The sequence below is a fragment of the Pleurodeles waltl genome, chromosome 10, assembly GCF_031143425.1.
Source record: "Pleurodeles waltl isolate 20211129_DDA chromosome 10, aPleWal1.hap1.20221129, whole genome shotgun sequence".
Classification (NCBI taxonomy): Eukaryota; Metazoa; Chordata; class Amphibia; order Caudata; family Salamandridae; genus Pleurodeles; species Pleurodeles waltl.
In genome coordinates this window covers 141,283,098-141,306,258 of record NC_090449.1, presented here as the reverse complement: position 1 = coordinate 141,306,258, position 23,161 = coordinate 141,283,098, and the positions used below count along the sequence as shown (strand labels likewise).

General features: G+C 45.1%; 1 protein-coding gene across 1 annotated transcript in view; it reads left to right on the top strand.

Annotated features, from left to right (window-relative positions):
- The window catches only part of LOC138261246 (E3 SUMO-protein ligase KIAA1586-like), a 318,042-nt gene that overhangs the window by 249,459 nt on the left and 45,422 nt on the right, over positions 1-23,161 (top strand). The gene's annotated exons all lie outside the window — the stretch shown is intronic.

Here is a 23,161-nt window from a genome sequence, read left to right as displayed (position 1 = left end):
CTTGTATATCACTGATATGCATGTGACCCCCCCCAACTCTATAAAAAAAACTAATCTCTCAATGATGTCATGCATTTAAATCGAAAACTAAAAAAAAGTACAACACTGGCTGCCTCTCAACTACTTAAAGGTCAATCTACAGAAGAGGGAATTCCTACTAATGTCCCCACAAGACAGCTCCTAACCCATCCAAGACTGAATCTTCCATCCAGATGCACTCAACTACACTCCAAAATCAACAGAATGCACTAAATCACTGAGAATAGCGATGGACAAGAATGTATTATCACCATGGCCAAAAAATGCCTTGCTCAGCCTAAGACTCCTCAAAAAGAACAATTCAGTCATACCTGAAAGTGACCTCAAAGATTTGATACAGGCACTTGTCATATCTAGATTGGCACCAGCCGCGGCTGACTATGGAAATGCAACTATCATCAGCACCCCAAAAATCCATCTGAATCCCATAATGATCGCACTCAATACAGCAGCCTGACTCGTCACTAGAGCACAATGCTTTGATCATATTACCCCTATCTCACAGTACTCAAGTGGCTCCCATCGAAACATGATGTATTTTTAAGACTGCTTGCTTTACCGACAAAGTGCTTCACTATGGGATTCCAAAATACCTAGCTCAAAAATTGACAAGAGCGACAGAAGAGCATTCCCTATGCAACTCAGTTTCACTATAATTCGAGTTGCCCAAATTCAAGAAGGAAAGATTGCATTCACACTCCTTCACTTTAAATGCTTCCAGGAACTGAAACTCCCTTCTACCAGAGATATGTGCAAACCTTTCCACGGCTGCATTTAAAAGAAACGTCAAATCACTTTTCCTCAAAAAACACTTATGATCCCAAATACACCACACCTATTATGGAGGGAAATCTGCAGTCCTTGTTTAACCCATCATTTGCAACAATCGATGCAACCCTAGTAACAATTGATGAAGTTTGTATATAATGTAAGTATAGTTAAGATAACTCCTGCTCACCGCTCTGGTAGCTGGACACGAGCGGTCAGGCTTATCTCAGAGGCAACGTGTAAAGTATTTGTACACAAACACAGTAACACAGGGAAAACACCACAAACGTGCTCCACACCAGGTTAGAAAAATAGTCATTATTTATCTGAGTAAAACTAGACCAAAATGACAAAAATCCAATATACATAAGAAAAGATTAAATCTTAGTATAGCACTTAACACAATAGTTCCAACTTGGGTTATCACGGCATCTTGACTGAATTGCTTCCAACAGTCTGACACCACTCATGAGGGAGTGCGGGCCTGTTACAGAGTCGCCCGGACCCCAAGTACAGTACCTTGAAAAAACGATGAGGAAACAAACATGCTGCACAGAGTCAGGGAGGTGAGGCGTCGCTGGAGCCGGTGCGGCGTGAGATCCACACTGCTACCTGGGTGGTAAGGCATTGGTTCCTTACTGCTAGGCAGGGGAGGTAAGGTGCCGGGTCCTTATGGTTGCAGGGGAGGTGATTCATTGTCGGTTTCTTACAACAAGACGGGATCGATGAATCCAGGAGGTCAAGATGTGAGGCATCAACTTTGCGGTGTCGCGGTTGCACCACGGGCCACAGATACTGTGGCGGAGTCGGTTGTCACGGACATCGGTGACATGGGACTTTAGACTCACGCTGTGGCAGGACTTGAAAGCGCTGCAGCAGCGTCAGCCTGTGTTGCAGGTCGCAGTTCTTGCACTCAGCTAGGACCACAGCTCCTGTGTAGGCAGCGGCCCGGAGTCAAAGAACGGCACCGGTTCCGAAGTCGCTCTGGTGTCGATGTGCTTAGTTTCTTCTTGGTTGCACCAGAGCTCACTTCCAAGGGCCCAGGAACTAAATTTGGCACCACTTGGTAAGTCAGGACTCTCAGCAAGAAATCCCAGATGATGGCAGGTGAAGTTGCCCCTTGGTACAACATGATTTATAGGCTTGGTTGGTACTTACTACCGAGGAACGTAACCAGCAATATAATACTCCTCGTATATAGAGCATAAACATACCAGTAGCAAATATAGGCTGATGGAAGCCCCATTAGATTATGCTTTTAAGAGTCTGTTTGGTATATATTTCTTCATTTTATGTTTAAGAATTTTTGGATTGACTTAGACCTTTTTCATTTCATTCTAATATAAAGATTGTAACCAGGAGGCTTATCAAGGCTCCTCCCTGGTTGGTATATAGGAACTGTGACATACGCCTTCACTGATTCCTTTGGATAGGAAATCTAATCTTGGTACTGTTCGATTGCACATAAGAGGATTTTTTACCATTGTTCGTTTGAAAGCTCCTTTGACCTACACATTTACTAATCTGGAGGTTAGTGGTCCATATATATTGGTACAATTATTTTTGGTATCTTTCAAGAAGGAGCATATACCTATCCTTATACTTGTGCTATTATACAGAAAATTTACCATAGAGAAGGATATTACTATGATCGATACTCATTGTTCATCATTCTTACTTTTGATGCATTTTACTGGTAAGAACTGTGTTCGATTTACAATTGGCAACTTCAGGACACTATGGGCTGTTTCATCCTTTCATTTCTTATATCTTATGATCTTGATTTTTTTTTCTTGCACGGGTATTGATTCACCAATATCTGCACTTAGTTATTGGGAGCATGCTCTACATTCTCTCATCTTTAAAAGGTGGATTTAGACTTCTTTTCCACGGGATCATGTTTTTGGTTCTTTTCCCTTGGGTTTTGGCACACTTTTTTCGATGTGATTTTATTCTTACTACTAGACAACAATTTGCAACTTGGTAGACACATTTGACAGTCAGTTGGTGATTAAACATACTAAATGCTCACTGTATATGCATAAAATATCAAAAAAATATACTTATTGGTCAGGATATAGGTGGTCATTCCGACCGTGGCGGTCGGCGGTGAAGCGGCGGTAAGACCGCCAACAGGCTGGCGGTCTTTTTTCATGTATTCTGACCATGGCGGTTACCGCCATGGCCAGCCGCCGCTTCACCGTTCCGACCGCCATGGCGGTAACGACCGCGGGTTGGAGACCTGGGTCTCCAGCCCGGCGGTCGTCACATACCGCCAGCGGTATTCCAACCCGCCTGACCCCGGCTTACCGCCATGGATTTCATGCGGTTTGGGACCGCCATGAAATCCATGGCGGTAAGCACTATCAGTGCCAGGGAATTCCTTCCCTGGCACTGATAGGGGTCTCCCCACCCCAATCCCCACCGCCACTCCCTCCCCTACCCCCCCACCACCCCTGCCACCCCCAAAAGGTTGCAGGACCCCCGTCCCCACCCCGATCCCCAACATATACACACACATACATGCACGCATTCATGCACATACACACACCCCCCGCATTCATGCACATACACACACCCCCCGCATTCATGCACGCATTCACACGCCCCCTCAACATACACACACGCACACCCCCATGCACGCACACAACTCACAACACCCCCCACCCCCCTTCCCTAGCGGACGATCACCTTACCTGTTCCTGGTGATCCTCCGGGAGGGAACGGGCAGCTCCGCCGACACCGCCACGCCAACAGAACACCGCCACAGCGAATCACAGGTCGTGATTCGCTGGGCGGTGTTCTGTTGGCGTGGCGGTGGAGGTGGAGCTACCTCCACTTCCCTGCCTGCAGGCAGTATGGCTGTTGGCGGCTCTTCGTCCGGAAACGGGCGGAGCGCTGCCAACAGTCAGAATGGCCCGTGCGGAAGACCGCCAGCACTGGCGGTCTTCCGTACGGCGGTCCCTCGGCGGTCTATTGAAAAGACCGCCGAGTTCGGAATGACCCCCATAATGAGTTCATGTTAGATGTGCTTATCGGGTGTGAAAATATATTATTGTTTCTTGTTACCAGCCTTGAAGAAGTCTCTCATCAGGGACGAAACACTTGTTGGCTGAATCTTCGACTCGATAAGGAACATTTACTCAGATCACAACTCGCATAATTGGATGGATACAAATGATCATTTATTCCATGAATAATATTTTATTGTAGTATAAATATGGGTTCTATGCGGATTGATGTATATCCACTTTACTATATAAGTTTCTTTGTATTAGTAGTATTTATCTAAACAGAATCATTCTGGTTAGAGTTACATACCCGGGCAACAGGTATGTTGTAATGTGTGAGCCCGGAAATTCTGTAAACAATTTAGGTACACAAACTGGATGTGCATTACCATAAACCATTGATGCCTTTCTGTGATAGAAGACTTTGATAGCCCTGAGACTTCTTAAATGAAGGCTTGCTCAGTTCAAGCCCTTTAAGATTCTTGGAAAACAGGATGTAGAAAGCCAAGTCCAGTCCTTTCACTGCTAGGACGGAAGCAGCAAGCCAGCACAGCAAAGCAATTGGCAGAGTGGCAGTCCCTCATACAGCATCCAACTCCTCTTCCTGACAGTGATTGTAAGTCCCAGGGCAGTTGATGTCACTGTGCCCCATTAGAGTTGGAGCTACAGTATTTGTTCCATGGTGGAACTGATTCAAAAGTCATGCTGCTCATTTGCTCCCAGATGAAGCAGATCCATTTTTTCTCAGCATCTTTGGGAGTCAAGTACAAAGGGAGGAACATTGGTGAGAGGCAGAAACTTAGATTGTCGTTTGTACTGGAGAGGTAAGAATCATGAAGAATGGGGAGGGAAAAACGACAGGAGGGAGGTGGGAAGCAAACTAACAGGAAGAAAGAGCAATGTGCATCGCTGGGAGCAGATTCATAGAGGATGGGGTAGGGAAGCAACTGGATGGTGGGAGGAATCTCTCAACATAGAGGGCAGGGCAGAAGCAACACAGGAGTATGGGTGGAGGAAAGCAACATGGAGGCCGGTGAGGGGAGGATAGACAGCAATGTGCAGCAGCAGAGGAAAAGTCAAATGAGAAGAGGAAGGACACATCTAATGTGTCCATGCTCCCTGGGAGGGACAAACCCAAAAAGAGGAAGTGAAGCACACACAGACTACTGAATTAGAAGCAAACAAAGGAGAGCAACAATGAAGTCAAACAATGGTAAGGTATGGGTGGGCTCTAAGCCCACAGTAAGCTAACATATTGTCACACAACAGACCGCTCATGCGCTGTGTTAGGTGAGACCAAAAAATCGACTCAGTGATGGAGGCCAGTGCTGCAGCGTTAAGGGTTCCCATTGCCTCAGGGCATAAGTGCACCACTCAACAGTCACTTGGGGGTGAAACAGTAGCATGCCAGTTTCCCACTTCCAGAAAACCAGCAACTGAAGTGCACAACTTGCACTGCTGGTAATTAACTCCAGTGGTACTCCTGCCATCCTAAAGACATTGCAGACTGAGTGCCATTGAGGAGCAAAGTGGTTGCTCCTGCTTGTGCTCCACAAGTTTTACATTTGACTCCAAGGACTCCATAGTTTTCCAGAATCATAATTTTTAGCTTTCACCTATGAAACATCTTTTAGCTGCCTGTAGGCAAAACCTTACTGCAGACCACAGTGCTTTTAGTTGGATGTAATATTGGAGGTGGGCTCGAAAAGGGGCATGGCCTAAATAATAAAAGGCATGACTTAAAATGTGAGCTACAGAGCTTTGCTTTACACAGCATGCTGTCAGAGCAGCATCTCTTTCTGAGATTTCTGCTATTGCATCCAGACATAGCATACAAAAGCAAACAAATGCCTAAAACAAGCCAGACATTTGTGACTTCTTGTTAGCAGTTTAATGTAAATGAGTAACAGTAATTTTGCTGTAAATAACTATAGTTAGTAATTACAAATGGTACATAAGTGACTGTTAGACCTGGCATCCTTTACGTGGTGTCCCACAACTTTTGCCTCTACTTCCCAGGTTGTTGCTGTGTGCTGGAATCTGTTTTTGTTACTCTGGGCACTTTACCACTGCTGACCATTGCTAAAGTGCAAAGGGCTTCCTATGTGAAATGGTATGTGTAATTGGCTTTTCCATAATTGCCATATTTGGTTTACGGTAAGTCCCTAGTACAGTGCACGAGAGGTGCCTAGGGCCTGTAAACCAAATGCTACTAGTGGGCCTGCATCACTGATGGTGCCACCCACATGAGTAGCCCTGTAAACATGGCTCAGACCTTCCACTGTAGTGTCTGTGTGTACAGTTTCAAACTGCCAATTCGACCTGGCAAGTGTCCCCACTTGCCAGCCCCAACCCTTCCCTTTTTATACATGTAAAGCACCCCTAAAGTAGGCCGTAGGTAGCCCCATGGGCAGGGTGCCCTGTATGTTAAAGGTAGGAAATGTACTGGTGTGTTTTTACATGTCCTAACAATGAAATACCGCCAAATTCGGTTTTCACTGTTGCAAGGCCTATCTCTCTCATACAGTAACATAGGGGCTGCCTTTAAATATCCTTAAAGTGCAGTTTCCCTTTGAGAGCAGATTGAAATGTGGAGTTTGGGTTCTCTGAACTCACAATTTAAAAATACATATTTTAGTGACGGTGGCTTTTAGATTGTCAGTTTGAAAATGCCACATTTAGAAAGCTGGCATTTTCTTGCTTAAACCCTTCTGTGACTCTGCCTGTTGTGGATTCCTTGTCTGGGTCAGACTGACAGTTGGGCTGTTTGTGCATCTCCACTAGACAGTGACACAAAGGGTGCTGGGGTGTAACCTGCGTATCCTGATGGGCCATCTGGACTAGGCTGGAGGGAGGAGTGGTCACTTACACCTGAAAGGGCTGTGCCTGCCCTCACAGTCTCCAGCCCCCTGATATGCATCTGGGGCCAGGTCTGGGCAAGGCAGGATCCTGAAACAACAGAGACTTCTCTGAAGTTGGGCAACTTCAAAGGCAAAAAGGGGTATAAGTATTGGACCCAAAACCCCAGGCTTCAGATCACTTCAAGGATTCAAGAGGAACCTCTGCCAGGAGAAGAGCTGAAGGAGAAGTGCTACCCCTGCCTGTGACTGTGCTTTGTTGGGCTATCCTGCAGTTGCTGGTTCTGCCTGCAAAAGGGTCCAAAGACTGGACTTTGTGTTATATTCCTGCTTGAGAGGTACCTCCAAGGGCTTGGACTGTGCTTGCCCCCTGTTCTGAAGTTTCAGGGACACCGAAGACATCATCTGCCAGCACCTGGACTCACTGCTGAGACTCTTGCGCTGCCAAGTAGTGCCTAATCCGGTCCCTGGGTTGTTGAAAGAAGAAGCTGGTGGAAAACCAAGAAGAACCTAGGAAACCAACTTTGGACGACTCCGAACTGATGCTGCTGCCGGATCCCGTGATCCCGCCTGCAACTGAAGCTGTGGTACTCGCCGGAGTGTGACGACCCCACAGGCCCGACGCCGCTCCAGCCTCCCTGAAGTCCGCGACTCAGTGGAAATCGCTGCACCACGTTGTGATCACCAGATATCGCCCTGCTAGAAGTGCACGGATCCAATACTTCTCACTGACGCTGCCTTACCTCCATTGCCCCACAGCAAGGACCCATTGCCTCTTCGCCACAATGCCCGACTCTGTGCACCACCTTGTTTCCTCATTTTCACCAGGTATTGTACCTAGGGATCCGTGTGACCTCCCAGTGACCGGCACAATTAGCGTTGGATTGTTAGGAACGACTCCATCACGAAGCCTTGATATCACCAATTCAAAGCATTTGTGTTTCTAAGTCCTAAATTGAAGTTTAATCTTTAAAAATTCATAACTTTGCTTGTGTATGTTGGGTTTTGTCATTTAGATCTTGTTTTGTTCAGATAAATATTGGCTATTTTTCTAAACTGCTCTGGTGTCCATTTTGTAGTGTTTTCACTGTATTACTGTGTGTGTTGGTACAAATATCACACACATTACCTTTGAGATAAGCCTGAGTGCTTGTGCCAAACTACAGAGGAGGCGAGCAGGGATTATCTAAGTATGTATCTATTTTGGCCTAACTAGAGAGAGGGTACCTGTTTGGACAGAGTGCAAACTGACTGCAACCAGAGGCCCCATTTTTAACAGTGACCATAACTGTGTGCACTGAAGAAAGGCCAAGGACTGGATGAGCAGGTAAGCTGAATACTGTTGTGTCTCACTTGACACACTTCTTTCAGCCTCAGCGCCAGAGCGGTCAATCATGCTCCAGTAGAAGCACATTCCACCACCAGCACTCACCCAGATACCTAAATGCAATTCAAGCCACATGTGCCATGTAAGCATTGAAAAACACCAAAACTCAGCCTTTTAGAGCCGAGACTTCTTGGCTTTGCCAATACTTGCCAAATTTCAATTAAAGTACGAAATTGCACTAATGCAGAGTCTACAAATGTTAACAAATTCAGAGTCTTTACTTACCTAAAATATGCAATGCGTATACACCATCATATTGCTGAAACCACTGGCAAAGCTAACAGGTCCCAAAGGCAGGGCCTGTTGGCTTCATTCGTAGAACTCACCGTCACAATACCATCCTATTACATTTGTCAGTTTTCTCGCCATTAATCCTTATGTTTATTCATGTTTTTAACATTTGGCTTCTTTAATGATGACTGGCACAGCCCTGTCATTCCTGAGGTGAGCCGGGCTGCTCTGTGTCCAAGTCTGGCAGGAGCCTGGGCATCACCGCTTTCATAATGAAAAATTCAACTGCGTCTTTCCCCTCATCCCCTGTGGTCCAGACCTCAGCAGCGCATTCCTTTCGCCCCAGTGAGCCGAGCAATCTGTTCTTGTTCAATCTCGCCTCACCTCCTCTCCGTTTGGTTTCCTCATCAGGCGGTCTCCGTGACTCACTTCAGCTCCTCGGTCCAGTCCAAAGGAGCATGGCAGCGGCGAGACCTCCAGACACCAGCCGGGCTCGAGGCACTGCCAAGTCTCGGCGCTTTGTATTTAAAAAAACACGTATTATGCTGCTTTTATTTAATATGCTCTGTCGTGCCACTAACACAGCCTTCTGGGTAATTTTGCAAAATATTCTAGCACTCAGTGCTGTAAATGGGCAGGTACTACTGTCTAGTATCGAGTATCTACTGTTGTAACAAAATTAATGGGAGATTACAGCGCTTCTCAGGAGCAAATAGGTACTCTGAATAGAGAGTACTAGTACTTCTGTATTTCCTTTTAAAGCACTGCTAACACCCTAACCATATTATTCATAAACACTTTTTTTCAGTTAGAGGTAAAGGAGGGCTTAATTCTACAGACCGCTGTAAGACATTTATGTTGCTCAAAATCAATTTGTATAGGTCTCATGTCATCTTCTACCTATCGATGTATTTTTCCTATGGATAACTCACCCATCCCAACCCATACTTGAGTAAGAAACAACTGTGCCTCCTAAGTGCAGGACTCACACTAGCATAAATTAAAAATCTGCCACTTATGATCATATCACGCCCATCCTGATGGAACTCCTGTGGCTCCCCATGCTGGTGCACATCTTCAAAACTGGCTGCATTATTTAAGAAGCTATCATGACCTGCAGCCAAGCTTATCTTGCTGACAAGCTCACCATCTCTGGTGGTTCTTGGCACTCCCACAGCCTGGACACCATCAGACTGAGGACGGAGAAGTGTTAAAAAGAAGGCAGGAGGCATTTTCCATCCACCCAGGACCTGGAACAACATCCCATATCCATAAGGAATGTCCCCAATGCTGCTCCAGTGTAGGAAAGAGTTGGAGTTACCTTTTTAAAGAACACTACATCACTACGCGTTAACCATCCATAAACCAGCTTCCTTTCCTATTATTCGCTGACTTTAAGCTTGCCTTTGACCTTGTATAGCACACCACTGCCTTTTGGTTAGGTTTGTTGTATAGGAATACCACATACATACATCTTCAGAAACAACTATATGATCTTCATGGTTGGGCTCAGGATCAGAGCAAAGTGGCTCGCCGGTGGCATTGTGGTCTTTACAAAGTGCTTCGGACTCAGCTTGAGTAATAATCCAGGTCTTTGGTTAATTTGGTTTATTTACCTGTTGACAGTGCATTTACCAGTGTTTCACTGTTAATTTATCTCATGAGACATGCCATGGTGAGGCCAGGAAGGCTGGTGAGGCTAGTGGCTGTCCAGGTGAGCTTGCCTCCTGTAAGGATGCACACCACCTCTACCTGCAACTGTTGCATTTGTTCCTTTAGCCCCAAGACCTGGGTGCTCAAGGAGAACCACAATGATTCTGAAAAGCTCCCATCTGCTACAATATAGTCACAGGAACATAAACAGTAGAGGAAGCCTCAATTCCAGAATCGTTTTGAGACCCTATAAATGTTGGAGATTAACCTATACCAATGCAACAAACATAATGTAACACCACATAGCATAAACGCTGCTAGTTGAGGGTTTTCTGACTTGAATTTTTTCTAATGGAAGTTATCTTTTAGACTTAGAGGTCAGACAGGGCTGCATTCTAGCACCTTTCCTGTTCACTCTGTATAAAAATAGCATAGGCTCTATACTAAGGGGGCCGCGGATGACGGAAGCACCTCCAACAGGCAGGCGGTGCTTCCTTGCCCATTCTGACCGTGGCGGTAAAGCCGCGGTCAGAAAACCGGGGCCGGCGGTTTCCCGCCGGTTTACCCCCGGCTGGGCAAATCCGCCTTGGCGGCGCTGCAAGCAGCGCCGCCATGGGAATTCTGACCCCCTTACCGCCAGCCTGTTTCTGGCGGTTGTCACCGCCAGGAAGAGGCTGGCGGTAACGGGTGTCTAGGGGCCCCTGGGGGCCCCTGCACTGCCCATGCCACTGGCATGGGTAGTGCAGGGGCCCCCTAACAGGGCCCCATTAAGCTTTTCACTGTCTGCTTAGCAGACAGTGAAAAGCGCAACTGGTGCAACTGCACCCGTCGCACCACCGCAACACCGCCGGCTCCATTCGGAGCTGGCTTCTGTGTTGCAGGGCTCCTTCCCGCTGGGCCGGCGGGCGCTACCTTGGGTAGCGCCCGCCGGCCCAGCGGGAATGTCAGAATGGCACCAGCGGTCTTTTGACCCCCAAAGTGTGTCAAGATTTTCCCCAAATTGGCCACATACCAATCCCTTGTCTTCTGTATGCTGATGATGCTGTTCTCATGCCACAAACCCAAGGGGGCTTACAGAGAACACTTTCCCATTTTATTAAGTACATGTATGACCTTGGCCTGATTGTTAACCAGAGCAAGGCATTCGTCATGAAATGTGAGAGGAACACAAGGAAGTGTCAGAAGTTTTTGGAAGGTGATTCTAAGTTAAGTTTTACCCCAATGATCTCTTAACTGGGCATCTTATTTGACCAACATGGTACATGGTCTCCTGCTGTGAATAATAGTAAGTTACACTTTATTAGGTCTGTAAATGCCTTTCTAAATTTTGCTGCTGAACTAGGCGTGAACTGTGAGTGAGATGCTTATGATTTACAATGCAAAATGTGTGTCTGTTGTTCTCTACAGGGCTGGCATTTTGGGGATATGTCAATGTTAACCAACTCCAGATGTTTGAGAATGGCTTTTTTTAAGAATCATTTATCGGTTCCTTTAAGCTGTTCTACTACCATATGTCATTCCAAACTGGTGGTGAGGTTTTTAACAGATTTGATTAAAATTAAGCCAATTTTATTGTGGCACAAGGTGTGGACCTCCGAATATACAACTTTAAATAGATCACTTATTGATTGGTGCGACAATATATCTGCACAAGGTACTTTGCACAGTATTCTGTTTTGTAATTTGAATGCCACGCATGTACTTTATAGCGCTTGTCCTTCGAGAAATTGATTTTAGCCAATGTCGTCTGGCACTTTTGTTTTTACAACAATTGCCTTCCGATGCTATTTGCTGTGGAATGACTAGCTTTTTAAGTTCAGTGGTCCAAACAAGGAAAAGGCTGGTTGTTTAGCGAAGACGTGTCACTGTTTTTTTGATTATGTATTTGAACATGTATTTTATACGAAGATCAAAAAGGAGGGAACAGGGTGATAATGGTCCAGTGTACATTCTCCCTAATATAATCCCTAATAACTAAAAAGGTACACTATTCCAAAGTGACACAACTACTCTACAGGAAAACGAGAAGTCAGGAGCAGAACAGCCCTCACACATCCAATAGGATGTCAAGCTTCATCACTGGGCTAGCTCCTCATCAGACCGGCACTGTAATGTCTGACGGGCGACCCCCATCTAAGCTGGGGGTAGCTCTTAGCCAGAGGATGTGCTCCTCATCGTGAATATGCCCGTAACGAACACAAGATGAAAGTGTAAATAGGAGAGAGGAAAAAATTTGAAACTTAAAATTGACTCTAAACCATCACCATCATGATTTAATAATTCAGAGAATGGTCCAGGCCAGGATTAAAAACATGGGGAGTGCATTTGGAGATAATGCTCGGCCGCACTCACACACAAAATGTGTCAGGAAAATGAACAATCTCCAAATTCCTATAAAACTAGGCCAACATGTTCTGTGTCTTAAATGGCCCAAAAAATGATCCGGTGAGGCTTCCTCAGGACCAAAGCAAAATAACTAACCTCTCCTAGTGGTAGTGTATCAATTCCCGTTAGGATACAGTAGAATCAACGAATGGCTGATCACTTACTCATGCCAGCTACTCGTCAAAACAAGTCACGGTCAGCAAGTCGCCCATCCCCAATTAGAGCATGGGCATCATAGGAATCAACGTCCCTGAAACAGGTATACACAGATTCAGTTTACCTGAAGCCAGCCGGGAACCTACCCGGGGACGCGTTCCTGCAGACCGAGTATTTTATACTACACTGTATGCTTTTATGGTTTCTATGAAAATCAAATAAAGCTGGTTTTGATTGATTAACTTAATATATTATCACGTGTGCTGTCAAGAACTTAACTGAAATGCTGAGCAGGAGACTAATTTTGGGGCTCAATTCCATGCAATCACTTAATAATTGTCAAAATATTGCATAAAGGACTTCTAATTTAATTGATGCCCATTCATCATTCTGTGCCTCAAATATGCTTGTCTCGTTTGCACACAGTGGAGTTACATTTAATTTCAGCTGAAATGTTAGAAGTCCACTTTCTATTCTATTTAAGTTCATGTGTCGTCACGAGTGCCATCCCCTTATTTCACGTCCTGATGAACAGGCGTTTATTGTACGGCTGGATGGCCTGCAGGAAAAAGCCTATAGCTTAGCATGCATGTCCCAGCTGACAGATCTGACCTCGGTTTGCCAGTTGTATTAATCACCCTGCCTTTGGGCAGATGTCCCTCTACAGGTCAGAGTTTTTGAGACGTGCAGGCAAATTATTCCCTTCAGCAACTTTATAAGCAGAGTTATCACCACAAGCGAAGGTCATCATACCTAGAATGTCAGGTTCAGTACTGGAAAAGGTTTCTCATGAGCATCACTGAGTGGAGAGTGCGTAATGCTTCTCCTGGGCCTGCCTGGCAAGGTGAGGGCCAGGAGAGCAGGGGAGCGGGTGCTGTGAAACTGTCAACCACATTCAACGGGCCCAATTCACAAAGGTTTCTGCACATGTGGTGTTAGGATACAAGTCCAAGTACCTCTTTTATTAGTACGAACACAACCTTGTAATCAAAAAATGAAAATTGATCGGAAAAAGATGTACTTTCGCAAATACTATTGTTTAATTAAATCTGCAACTAGAAGCCGTCAGCGAGCTACGATTGAGGACGAAGCAGGGAGGCTTGAGGCAAGATGGCGGCCGCGAGTTGCTAGCGGTCAGAAAGCTCTCCTTCCCCCCGGCTCCTGTGCGGCGTTTTTGTTTCTCCGCAGGGAGGATTATGCGGGCGGTTTCAGATGAAGGCATTCCCGCTTACATCTGCGGTAATCACCTGCCGAGCAGTATTGCGCGTGGAATCGGCGGATTTATTAGGAGCTCCCTGGGTGATTTCGGCCATAACGGCCGTGGCTTCCTCATTTGGACATTTGCTATTTTCTTGCCCCCTCGCGGCAAACAGCGGCGGATTGCCCCGAAAGCTGCACGTGGCAGCCGGCTAAAACCAGGGTCGCAGGAACGACGACCTCTGGACCCCCAGCCCCTCGTTCGGGGGGGGATCACCAGGAACAGCGGCTTTGGAAACACCGGCAGTGGTGAGAATGTGCCTGAGGGCAGGAAGCCAGCCCCAGGGAACTCTGCGGCTTTGGGGCAGACGTACAAGGCAAAGAATGGCGCAAAACAGACTGGAGAAAAGGAGGAAGTGGTGACTATACCCCGGATGTTTAAAGCCCTTCATAACTCTGCCCCTACGGGGGGCAGCACTACTATAAAGGACTCTGATACTGGACCTATACGAAGTACAGCAGAATTGGCTGGGGATGGCGACAGCACTGGTCCCGGACGTCTGGCTTCCTCAGATAGTGGAGGGTCGCTTCAGGTGAAAACCAATGTTGGTAGCCGCTTTCTGGATGTACATCAAACTGTAAGTTGCAGTGCTGGGGGATCCCCACAGGCTTCTGTTTTTTGTGTAGGGGGTAATGGGCTTGCAGCTGCATCTGAGGGGGAAATTGACCTGCCGTTATATGCCCCTGGGTCTCAAAGCAATGTAGGGCTGGCGCAAGAAGTAGTGTCAGGGGAAGGGTACTGCGAGCAAGTAGCAGCAGCAGCAGTATGCTTATTGCCAAGCACCGACCCGTCAGCTCCGGCTTGTACTCTGGAGGCGATCCGTGATTACCGGCAGGGTAGAGTGGACTTATCAGCTCAGGGTGAAGTTGGGGAGAATTTTTTTTCCCTGTCGGATCAATCTCAAGATTCGGATGAGGACAGCACCTGCCCCTCCATAGACTCAGAGACTTGTGATAGTTCTACAGCGCCTTTAACCCCTATTTCTGTGTTGAGGGGCACCACAGTCAAACGCCAATCAAATCAGACTGAGATAACAAGACTAGACAAAGCTGGTGAGTCCAGTGAGAAGAGGGGAAAAAAAAAGAAGAAGGTGTCTAGGACGAGAGCTATGTCCTGGGACTACACAGAAACCCAACAACTGCTACATAGTATGGGTGATCTTTCAGTGGCTCCAGCTCAAACAGAGGTTAATGTTCTGAATGTAGAGTCTGCGCCCCCTTCCCCTTCTCTGCACCTTATTTATCAGACCATCACGTCACAGCATAAGCAAACGCAGAGGGACAGCAAGAAAGCCAGGGTGGCCACGAAGCAACTACAAGTGGCAATCAGTAAGGTTGCGAAGACATGCTCTGAAATTGGGGAGCGGATTGTTGCTATTGAGTGCCGGGCGGACGCACTGGAATCAGATTTGGGTGCAGTGACAAAACAAGCCGCTATGCATGAGAGTGAACTCTCTGATATTCAGTGGAAAGTAGAGGACTTTGAAAACCGGCAACGTCGTAACAACTTGCGCTTAATTGGGATACAAGAAGGTGTAGAAGGGCAGGACTCAAGAGCCTTTATAATTAGATTGCTTAAAGCAGCACTCCCGGAGCAGACTGGATGGGACTGGGAGAAAGAAATACAGAGAGCCCATCGGTTTCCACTACGTCTGAGGAATCAACAATTAACAGGAGCAAGTGGAACAGCCCAGCAACAGCCTAGGGCCTTTATAGTCTATTTTGGCAATTATCTGTTGCGCCAAATAGTTTTTGAGAAAGCCCGCCCTGATGCTAGGATTAGCTGTGAGGGCTGTACATTCTTCTCCCGCCTGACTTCTGCCATGCTACGGTAGAGAGACGATGGCGTTTGAGACAACTGATTAGCCCCTTCCAGGAGAAGGGAGCGGAAGCCTATCTACTGTCCCCGGCTCGACTTAAGACTATATATAATGGGATGATACGAGTGTTTGCATCCGAGATCAAAGCCAAGGAGTACTTGCAGTCTTTGACTTAACTGTTGATACATGGTTGATACATGGTTAAAAAAAAAAAAAAAAAAGCAGGGCTTATTTAAAAAAAGAAAAGGAAAAATGAAAGGGGCGGGTGATAGAGGTGGGTAGCCTGGGGAGAGCAGAAGAGGAGGAGGGGTGCTCTTATTCAAATGGTTGGTTTGTGGGGGTCTAGTCTTTTAGGGGAAACACATTTTTTTTTTTTTGGGTTAGTCAATTTGCTTAATCTAGGAGTCGCTGCAGGAGCCCTTCAAGGGGGGAGGGCTGCTTGTACATCTTACAGACACAGTCTGGAAGCCTCATTTGGTTGGGTGGGGGGTGGGTGGGAGGTAGGGTTTTCTTTTGTGGAAGGGGAGGTGATTGGTGGGGTGGGTTGGGGTTGGGTAGGTTTTGCATGGGAGATGCACAGAAATATGTATTTGAAGGCACAGGAGATTATTAGGTGTGTGATGATACAAGATGTAAGTTTGGGTGTATTTGTTACAGTTTTCAATGGGGGACCGTAATGTTTTACGGGTAGCCACCTTAAATATATGTGGGTTAAATGATTCTAAGAAAAGACGTCTTGCCACTCATGAGCTTAGAACATTAAGGGCAGATATAATTTGTTTGCAAGAAACGCATGTTACCCCGGCTAAAAAGTATTTGTTGGATTTTCCTGGTTTCCAATTAGTCGCATACACCACCCAAAATACGAACACTAGAGGGGTTGCAGTACTTACACGGCGAGATCTTCTTAAGGTGGTCAAGAAAAAGGTTGATAACATGAGCCGATGGGTGATAATAGAGTGTGCTATGGGACAATTGAATTTTACTGTGTGTTCTATCTATGGTTCTAATGTTGATGATCCGGCTGGTATTAATATGTTGAATACTGAACTTGCGCTCTGGGCCTTACCGCTTATTGTATGTGGGGATTTTAATATACATACTGAGACTAATATCCCTTTACAGAATCAGGGTTCATACGTCGGACGAAAGCCGAAGGTGTTTCGCGCCTTACAAATGTTGCTGCAGACTCATGGTCTTGTGGATGCATGGCAGCATTGTATGCCTATGGATCCTGGTTACATTTTCTTTTCATACCCCCACCGAAAGTCTGTCCGGTTAGACTACTTTTTTCTGTCTTCATCGTTATGCGAAGGAATTCTGGTGGAAAAATTCCCTAGGGTCATATCTGACCATAATCCCTTGGTAGTACAACTCTCGGACTTGCGTAAGGAGCGACATCTGAGACCCTGGTCTTTTGACCGGGGTTTGCTGCTTGACTCAGTTTATGTGTCACGGATGAAAGTATGGCTAACTGAGTTTTTGGGTTTTAACAGGGGTACGGCTCCACCGGGGATGTTATGGGATGCTTTAAAGGCTGCTATCCGCGGGGAAACTCTGAGCTACGCCCTTAGGCGGGAGAAACAACGGCACCTAGCTATATCTGCGGCCCAGACTGAATTGGCTTCTTTGGAGAGTCAGATAGTGGTGCTTGCAAGGAATAATGCTCCAATACAAGATACTTTGGATAAGATGACGGTCATGAAGGCCAAGATCATTCAATTGTATTTAGACCAAGACATCATTAAAGCCCAGATTCGTACGCAGGAATGTTATGAGTTTAGTGAGAGGGTGGGCAAGGTGCTTGCATATAAGACTAGACAAAAGGCGGCTCGGAGTGCCATTTTGGCAATTAAAGATAGGCTGGGGCAGATTGTGTATGGAGATACGTTAGTATTACAGGTGTTTAAAGAATATTATTCCGCATTGTACCAGCAGGAAAATCTCTTCTCGGATGAGAGAGACGAAAAGATTGCTCAGTATTTGAGTGATATGTCGTGCCCAAAGTTATCGCAAGAGGAGGGCTGTCAGTTGACTGCCCCCATTGAGTTGGATGAGATTATCTCGGCTCTAACTGCTACATCTAATGGGAAAGCCACTGGCCCTGATATGATCCCAATAGAATTCTTTAAAACGTTTTTTGAGGAATTGAAGGATGATATCATGGCACTCTTTATGTCAGTACAGGCTGGAGAGCGGGCGCCGGGCTCATGGCTGGAGGCTAACATTGTTATATTTTTTTTAAAAGAGAAGAACCCACTTTTACCAGGCTCCTACCGACCTATCTCATTGATAAACGCGGATGCCAAATGGTATGCCAAAATCCTTGCGGTTAGGCTTAGCCGAGTTATTGGTGGGCTTGTTTCCCCTTGGCAACATGGGTTTATTCCCGGGCGGGGGACCGCCGATCATGTTAGGCGTGTTATCACCATGTTAGATGCATCTCAGGCTATGGCGGCCCCTATGGCATTAATATTATTAGATGCCGAAAAGGCTTTTGATCGGGTCAATTGGAAATACTTATGGACAGTGCTCAGTAAAGTTAATATAGGGCCTGGTTTTATTAAGGCTATACAAGGTTTATATCAGAAGCCCCGTGCTCGAATTCAATTAGCCGGGGCAATTTCAGAACCCTTCTATATCACAAGAGGAAGTAGGCAGGGTTGCCCCTGCTCCCCTTTATTGTTTGCACTCTATATAGACCCCTTGATTCAGAAGTTATTGCAAAGTACATTGATCTCGCCTATGGTAATGGCGGAGGGCAGGTTTAAAATTTTGGCATATGCTGATGACATAGCTGTCACTACTCCTGAACCAGGGAAGGCGATCGAACAAATAGAGAAACTAGCGGTGGAGTTTGGGCAAATCTCAGGCTATGCATTAAATAGGAGTAAATGCCAAATATTGGGCAATGAGTGGGCCATTATTGAAGACAACAGGAGGGCTAATCAAGTGACCTATCTAGGTGTCAGATTGTCGGTTAATTTGGACTTGATAGTAGAGAGCAATCTTGCTCCTGTCTTAGCTAAAACCAGGAAAGAGTTGCATCATATGAACAATCTGCATTTAACAATTATTGGTAGATGCAATCTTATTAAAATGATTTTTTTACCTAGGGTCCTATATTTTTTCCGCACTATCCCGCTGGAATTTAACAAAGAATGGTTTAAGCATATGGAGAGTTTAGCGACTAGTTTTATCTGGTCTTTTAAAAAAGTACGGCGGGCATATAAAATTTGGTGCTACCCAGAGAGAGGGGGGGTGAGCGGCCCCTCATTTTCTTTTTTATTACTGGGTATCTGCACTGCAATATATCCAACCATTAATTATTCGACAGGCTGATAATCGAGATTTTGGCGAAATTTGTCCTACTATATATAATATGATTTGGGGAAGTCATGCCAATGCAGCTTTCTTGAGAACAGTGGAGCCTAGTTACTTTAAAAAAGTTAAGTTCAAGACTGTCTGGGCTGCATTTAAGGTCTGGACCAATGTTAAAAAAAAAATTGGAATCGCCCGGATCAATTTTTACACCCCAATTTTGAATTCGTCGGTACTTCCTGACATTTTTAAGGATGAATACTGTACCAGGTGGGCACAGCTTGGTGTTCGGTGTATTGGTGATTTCTATGGGAATACCCACCTTAAATTTTTTGAAGAACTGACAAGTGAATTTTCATTAAACACCAAGGATTTTTTTAAATATTTGCAAATTAGACATTTTTGGGGGGTAAATTTTAGATCAGCATCTGGCCAGGTGGGGGATAGAATCCCAGTTATGGAGGTTCTTCATAACTCCACTAGATGGCGGGTTTGCTCGCTTTATCCGCTCTTCTTGAACTTAATGCCAGATGACTTGAGTAAACAGGCGGAGAGGTGGGCTCGGAATATTGGAGCTTCTGAAGTGGCAGTACGTACTTCTTTAGATATGGCACTGCGTTTTATATTATCTGCTGGGCCACAAGCCCAACATTATAAAACTATTTTTCACTTATATTATACTCCCGCTAAGCTATTTAATTGGGGCAGCTCAAGGGGGGTGGTGTGTCCCAGATGTAAGAGTGTATCGGCCGACCTGGTACATATGTTTTTTACGTGCAGCAGGCTAAATTAATTTTTTACTGATATGGCTAACTTTTTAACTAGGCTAACCCATCGGGAGGTGGTTATTTCACCGCAATTAGTATTACTTGGAACTGATGGAGTGGTATCCCCAGAATATTCACAGAGGTTTTTGTTTCTAGCCATGTCTGTGGCCCGCTGCTGTATTGCATCTGATTGGTTGGAGTCAACTCCACCAACTTTTAACCATTGGCTGGCTCGGATGTGCTCATTGTTTTATTTAGAGATGGGCGTTTATGCGTGTAAGGGCCGCGGGCGTAGACGGTTGGGTGAAGCTATCTGGGCCCCGTTTGCACAGTGGCTAGGTAATAACTGAATCAGGCTCATAGGGGATCTATTCATTTATTTAATTATGCTCAACTTTGGCACTTTATTTGTATTCTAATGGTCGTGAACAGGCTATTTCATACGCCCCCTCTCAGTGGTCTTGATGTCTGCTGTAGATTGATGAAATGAATTTATGTAATGATGTGTATTTATTTAATGTATTCATTGTATTTATTCAGTCTTCTTTCTGCTTTGGTATTTGCACACTGTGCATCTTCAACAAAATAAAAAATAAAAAAATTAAAAAATTAAAAAAAGAAGCCGTCAACAGAGAATGAGCTCTTCAAGGATAGAAGGCCCTGGAAGTTTGTGCACACCCCAAACTTACACAAAAAGTCTTCCTGTCCCATTACATCCTGAAAAAGATCTGATTTCCCTTGTCAAGGACAGAAGTAAATCCCCCTCGAGGAAGGGAACGAAAACTCTCTATATTTGCTAGTGGTGTAGGGGCGAGTAGCTTCACAATGGAGAAAATATTTGCCCTGTGGAGAAGAAAATGAAAAAAATCAATTCTCAAAACTGAAGGGATTCCAGTTTCTGCAGTTGTACATCTGCACACGCGGCAATGCCTACGCGTGTGAGAACATGGCAGGTACCATCTCATCACTCCCCTCCACCAAGTCCTCATGAAAGTAAGGTATGCATACCTCTCAGACAGGCATCCCGATACCTCCCTAAGAAAAAAGGAAGGTCCTGGTTCTTCACAGCAGGGAGGCTTCACCTCTTCCTACCTCAAGTGTTCCAATCTGGAGCTTATCCCAGTCACATCCCCTGTTTTTTACCTTTTTTGTAAGACCTCCCTCTTGTAACCTCTGACCATTCAATTCCCTTTTTACGTCGAGCCCACCAGATAGCGCAATAAATAAAATTTTAATAAACCTGTACATAAATAAATTATTCAAGTATTTAAAATAGTCATCATTAATACCACAGTCTTACCTGATTATCCCTGGAAGGTGCAAATTTTTGCTAAATGCTTGAGTTTTCCTTTTGTCTTAGCAGAGATAAGCTATTCTAGGGTCAGCAGCCTGAATTCAAATGTTTATGTTGCTTACTGGGTGGTGAAAAGGCAGCGCTAATGTTCAATTTATTGAGTAAATCTGTTCTTTGCTATTGTACAAATGTAAAAAAGCTATTAAGACCAATATTGAGATCTTTGGGAGGGTCAGAGCAGTAAAACAAGATAACCAATGTTGTCTAAGTGCTACCAGTTATTCACTGTCTTCTGCAACAACTGTAACTTTGAGCCAACCAAAGTGGTGGCTGAATTGTGACCTTCCTAGACACTTCATAGTTTTATGTACGTTTTATAAAATTATAATGATTTTAATTAATATGTTATAACATTATTAGTAGTAGTAGTAGTAGTAGTGGTAGTAATAGTAGTATTAGTAATTACTATATCAACTTTTATTGCTATCGTTGGCAACCGAGTCCTGCCTGAAGAAGGCATATCATCATATTTAGCCATCAGTACCATGAACAGAGTGTCCCATTATGTTACCCTTGGGCTTTTCCCTAGCTAGCGCAGTTGCGTCACCATTATATCCATCTCAGTCACTGTTGACCTCATCAGTTGCATCAATAAAATTGTGACCCGATGAGCCACTGGCGATTGCCACTGTATTACTATCAACCATGTGCCGAGTATCATTGCTAAATCTATATCTGTGGTCTGTACTTTATGTATCCTAGCTTTGGGTAACAGGCTTAACAGACACACTCAGGTGCATAATTCACACCCTTACATGCGTAATTATATTCTGAGCAAAAGGTGGGGCGCTAAGTACGTTTGTGCAATTGAAATGGATGTACTTGAAGAGCCATTCCTGAAAACCTTTTGGTGTGAAGTAGTGTTATCTTCCACTCTGACCCTGCAATTTCTCTATCTAGAGTCTCTGACGATTTAGCTGTAAGTTAGTTAGCTGGATCTTAGTCATTTCCCATAACTTGAAGTATAAGGGATGAGGCCAGTCTTGTGTGGCCACCCTCTCAAGTCCTGACAGATGATCATCAACACTTCAATCATGCCTGGTTCCTTTGAATCCAAGTTCCATGTCAAATAAAAGTCTCTAAATAATGTGCTGTGTGCGAAACATTGTTCAGTTGAAAACATCACAGGAACGGTTCAGCTTCTCAAAGGTCATAAAGCTCACCCACAATCACTATGCTGGCTTTCTTCTGTGCATCAGCATTAAATTTTCAGGCCACCTCCCAAAATCTTGGAAGGCTTCACAGTCGCAGTTCCTGTGAGTGTACCTCAATGTTGCTCAGTGACCAAAGTAACTTCTCCAGCAATTCCTTGTTACTTGTATCAATTTTGTGTTTGGGACATTCGAGGTCCAGTCGCCTAGCATTGAATCCACAATTGCGACTGGACTCGGGTACACTCAATACCCCCTGCTTCCTCTTTGTTTTGTCTATTGGAAGCCATTGTGCCTCCCACTGGAGCTCATCTACTACATTGCACTACTCAAAGTTGGGGTGACTAGCCCACTCCCCCCTTGCAATGATAACTGGATTTTCTCTAAAGACACTCTTTGCACATGCCAGCCTTCACCAAGTCCATTAACAAAGGGTGTAGTTCCCTAAAAGGTGTGTTCAGGATAACCACTGGTATGTTGGAAAAAAGAGTAGAGAATGCACAGCAGCATAATCATTTTGGTCAATGCAATCCTTCCTGTTACTGACAGCAGTATTTTCTAAAAGACATTAGTGCAAGCGCATCCTTAGTAATGTTGTCCAAAAGGGTGTCCTCGTCTGCATAACAGACATGGACGCTAAGGTGTTTAAGTGCTGTAGGTTCCCAAACTCTACAAGTCTGCCATCGATAAGTAGCAATCAGCACCAGCAGTCAACAAAAAGAGACATCATTCATCCACCTAAAATTTAGCCCTTGATGTTGGAAGAATTATTCACTTGTGGCCATCAACGATTTTAGGTCCTCATCTATTCTCCCGTCTATTGAAAGGGAAATACTGTTGTTAATTCCTCCCACTGTTATACTCCTATTGGTCTCCTCCCCCCTGATCATCGGCACCAGAGGCTCCATCTTGAGAGCAGATAGCAACACAGACAGGGGATATTCCTGCATGTTTTCCCTACCTTTATTCACTGACCAGACTTCAGGTAGCTTGTGGGCACTTG